Raw genomic sequence first — 5,000 nt, 5'->3', positions numbered from 1 at the left:
ACTAAATGTTCTGGGGTGCCCACCTGGACCCCACATTCACACTCTTCTGACTCCTTTCTCCCTATCCTGTGTAAATACACAGGGTAGGGTCCATGTCCTGTGAGGAAATGTATAAGACCTTTACTAGGCTGGAAATTTTTGTACTTTAGTCTTTCTTTTATATTTGGAAATATTCTGTAAACCCTTCTTGCTGTTTGAGAATTTTCCCATTGTTGTTGCCATATATTTGTTATTTCTTCTTTTATTTCCTTTTTACTTCCCAGGTGTTTCCCCATGATTTCCCTGATTTTGTCAAAATTTCCCCTTTTTAACCAATAGTTGGCTGCTTTTTGTCTTATTAATAGGTCTAATGGGCAGAGGCCCATTATAACTAGTAATCCATCTGTTGGTGTTGTGCCAAATGCCCCTATTGATCTTAGTAGTATGTTTCTTTGAATTCTCCTCACAGCCATGGAAGGCTTCAGAAGGCGCAACCTGTGGGCCCACAAACTTGATCCATATCCCATTATTGACACTAGCAGGCTGCCGTGGTATAGTTTGATAACATTTGGCGGTAAGTGAAATCTTTGCTGCCCGATCCTTATTAGTTTATGCATTATCGCTAGTGTCTTTCCTCCTGTTTGTTCAATATGGGTCCTAAAATTCCATCCTTGATCCAGGTAGACACCCAGATATTTACTTACATTTTTTCTTACTACAATTGCGTTGTCGATCCTGATTGACGGATCTCTTGCCATTTTCCCTTTCAGGAGCATATAGTTCGATTTTTGAGGCGCAATTGCCATTTTAGAATTCCTACACCAGGCACTCAGGATATCCATTATATTTCTACTTCGCCCTTCTAGTTGTAGTCGGCTATTACCATGCGTTAAGATTAGCAGGTCGTCCGCGTATGCAACGGCTCCCAATACTGATGCTTCCTGCTGCAGGGAATGCAGCAACGGCTCCATATTTATATCCCAAAATACGGGGCCGCAAACTGATCCCTGTGGACATCCTTTAGTGATGTTCTTGGTCACAACCGCATTCGGGGACGTCATCTGTACCACCCGGTCTCTACAGTAGCTCTTGAAACATCTGTATAGTGCCGCCGGACACTGCATATCCTGCAAGCAGGTAAACAGCGCCGGCCACCACAGATTATCAAACGCCCCTGAGATGTCCACCATCACTCCTAGAACATATGTGCAGTTCGACGAGCTGACAAGTTCGGCCGCCGTGTTGATGGCGTCTTCCGTCGATTTTCCACGGCGGAAACCGAATTGCCATTCGTGCATTCCTGCCATTTCCCGGTGACCAGTCAATCTCGCACAGAGCAATTTCTCAAGGGCTTTGCCCAAGGTATCTAGCAGACATATTGGCCTGTATGCTTTGTGTTCTGTTGGGTCCTTGTCTGGCTTCTTTAGTATTATTATTTCTGCTCTTTTCCATCTCCTTGGAAAAGTACCTCTTTCCAGACATTTATTATATAGGTTTGCCAGTATCGGGGCTATTTTTCCTTTTATTGCTTGAAGTACCTCAACCGTGACCCTGTCGGGTCCGGGAGATTTTCCTCTTTTTAGGTTTGATATTACGTCTACCACCTCCTGCGGTGAGAAGGGGTAGACCATTGTATTGTTGTTGTATTCTTCTTGTGCTCTCTCTCTTATAGCCGCCTGCTCCGGTGTGTCCTCAGAGGGATCATCATCCGGTAGCAGGGCTTGGAGGAGCACCGTTATTGTTTCTTGTCTGGTTGTGGTCATTCTATTTTCGCCTGGTATTCTTATAGATGATAAGACTGTTGGAGCTCTTATTTTTTCCCTAGCTAACTTGTATGGCTTTCCCCAGGGATCCATTGCCAGGTTATTTCTTACGAAATTTTCCCAGCTTCTTTTTCTAACTTCTATAATTTCTCTTTTATATCTCTCCCTTAGTTGTCTGTATATACGCAGTCTATGCTCCCTGTCTTGTGGGTTAAATGTGCGCTGATACCTGCGTCTTGCCCTGCGCGTAGCCTGACGTAGGTCACTTAGTTCTGGAGTCCATGGTGCCGGGTGCACGCTTTGGACTCTGCTTCTCTTTGGTACGACTGCTTCTATTACTTCCTTTATACTTTGAACTATCTGCTCCGCTGTTTCATCAACCTCGAGATCCTCATCCAGCTCTGGCGGGCTGTACTCCCGGGAGAGTCTTTCCCAGTCTACCTTTTTATAGTCATATTCTGAAAGCCATTCCTGTGGCGCCACATTCTGTTCTGATTTTAATATATACTTTATTACATTATGATCACTGGTCGTTGCATTCTCCAATACCTCCCATTTATCTATTTTATTGGTAGCCCTGTTATTTGCCAGTGTTACATCTATATTTGTTTTTGCCCCTGCTCTATTTGAATATGTTGGTATCTCGCTAGGTGCGTTTATTATATCTAGATTTAATTCACTTATTGCATCTTCTAATTCCTGACCTTTTTCGTCTTGTTCTCCGCTGTGCCACAGGAATGACTTTGCGTTTGCATCCATTGCTATGATTACTTGATGGCCCTGTAGAGTTCTACATATTTCCTTTAGTTGTTCTAGGTACATAGTTATTGGCTCTCTATACTGACAATATATTGATACTAAATACCACTTAGTGTTTTTGGCGTGTACTTCGATTGTTACAACATGTTCATTTGTAAATTGATTTAATACTATTGTTCTTATATTACTATTTAAAATTACTATTGCAGACATTGGTCTTTCTCCCTTCATAATTATTTGAGCCGTGGCTGTCATTCCTGGGATTTTACCCTCCCGGGAGTACGGTTCTTGCAAGCATAGTATGTCAGCTTTATGTTCTTCTGCTAATTTACGCAACTCGTAATTTACTTGTACGCTTCTCATTGTATTAATTTGGAGAACTAAAAGATCCATTACGGATGATATGTATGGTAATGATCTTCTGGCCATGTCTTATTGGGGTCAAACCCTATTCGGCCGTATGTTGTTACCATTTGTATATATATATTTTCCAAATTGTATTTTACGCCTCTTCTTTCGTATACTTGCTTTACTATTTCCTGTAATTGTTCGTGTTCCGTGGGGATTCCGGCCGCGGCTAGCTGAATGCAGTCAACGTCCGCCAAAGCTGGATAAGTAATTCTCGAGCCGTTTGTGTGCCCCACTCTCACTAGTTGGCGTAATGCAGTGGTTAGCAGACCGGGTTCTTCTAGTCTTGCCATCTGCAGTGCGTTTTCGCATATCTTATAAGTGTTCTTTGGGTCCATTGCATTATATGTGTCACTCTTGCTTGACTGATTGTTTTTATCTTTTATGTGTTCTGAGTGGTCTCTTTTGGGCGAGCTCGGTCGTCCGTCCTCGCCCTTCATCGGCGTTTTCTTTTCATTAAAAACGGACGACCGAGGTCGTCCGTATTTCTTTCCTATGTTGTTCTTTTCTATGTCTTTGTTTTGTCTCTGTGTTGGTGTAGTGTGTTGTGTCCTGGGCGCCTCTGGTCGCCCATCTCTGCCCTCCATCGGCATTTTCTTTTCATGAAAAATGGGCGACCGAGGTCGCCCTTCTGTTTGTATTTGTGCTTCTTGCGTGTTCATTGTTTGTACTTGTGCGTCTATCATGCTTATTGTTTGTACTTGTACATCCCTTGTTGTATTTTGTTTCTTGTCTTGTATCAGTGTTTCTCGTTGTGTCTTGGGCACCTCTTGCTTTCTATCTCCGCTCTCCATCTGCATTTTCTTGTCAAAAAAAAAAAAAAAAAAAAAAAAAAAAAAAAAAAAAAAAAAAAAAAAAAAAAAAAAAAAAAAAAATTGATGACGTCGTCCTGCGACATGTACGTCGGGACGTCGTACATCATCATAAGTGGTCTTCGTTTCTTTGGTTTCTCGCAAACAAAGGAGTCATTTAATTTCTTGTTTGCTAATAGTTTGTCACAGTCCTCAGTTGAGGCTAATTCAACTATTAGTATGTTTTTGGTCGTTCTGACATTGTTTATTTTAATTTTGTCTGTTCTCGGATTAATACTTTTCTCAAAATTCTCTTTAGCCTTCTTAACGTCTTCACCTTTTTTCGGTTTGACAAAAATGGTTGGTACAGTTTTCTCTATGTTCTGTCTTATTGTTTCTTGAACTGTCTTTTTAGGTTGGGTCACTGCTGCAACTGCAGCATACGACCTTTGCGGTTTCTGTAGTTCATTGCGGAGCCGCTCATTTTCGGCTTTCACTTCCGCATACTGTCCTTCTAGTTTAGCGTGGGCAAGAGCCCAATTGGCTATGTCCTCTTTCAATGCCCTAATCTGGTCGGCATTTATTTTTCCATGCCTGACACTCCGATCCAATAATCGGAGGAAGGAGGCATGTCTTTCCATAACTGACTGATTCGGATTTCTCTCGTCAATAAGAGCATCATGCTCCGAAAGCGCCGATTCACTCTCCGTTTGTTCTGCCATGTTTGCCAAGAAGAGTGAAAAAATTGGGGCCCGTCTGTTACCCCCGACCGGCACCTCTGGCATGGGGGGGGGCTAATGGCAGCTCGCCCACCGGTCCCGCCCCTGGACCAAGGGCACACGTGAGCTGCTAGGTTGAGCGTGCCGTTTCCAACACACTCGTCCTCTTCGACGGCCTTGCCATCGCAGTTTTCATCCCTCCCTCCCCGGCAAGTGCCCCCCGCACTCCGGGAAGGCGGATTCACCTTCCGTCCTTCGCCCCTTACTAGGCCGAGCTCCCACTCATGGCCAAGGACCCGGCCCTACTCAGGTGCCGGGTCGGTCACCCAGACTTTCAGGGGTCTGGACCCAGCTAACCTAGCCGGGGACATGTCACCACACCCCGGCTTGGCAGATCATGTCTCGGAGAACCAGAGACACGGCGAAGGACACTTGACGGCTCAGGCCGGAATCCCACCCCGGCGAGCAAGACCGTCGGAATCAGTGCGCAAGATGTTCGGCGCACTGTGTTTTGGGAACAGGTGTTGTGTCCCCTGTGACGCAGCACCCCCTGCGCCATGCACCCTTTGCTTTCGCTTTGG

The 5,000-nt window shown here is 44.5% G+C and overlaps 1 pseudogene; it reads right to left on the bottom strand.

The window, feature by feature from the left end:
* LOC124727123 overlaps positions 1–5,000 on the bottom strand; it is a 10,763-nt pseudogene that overhangs the window by 2,214 nt on the left and 3,549 nt on the right.

This window comes from Schistocerca piceifrons, unplaced genomic scaffold (genome assembly GCF_021461385.2).
Source record: "Schistocerca piceifrons isolate TAMUIC-IGC-003096 unplaced genomic scaffold, iqSchPice1.1 HiC_scaffold_1084, whole genome shotgun sequence".
NCBI lineage: Eukaryota > Metazoa > Arthropoda > Insecta > Orthoptera > Acrididae > Schistocerca > Schistocerca piceifrons.
This window is presented reverse-complemented; position numbering and strand designations above follow the sequence as displayed.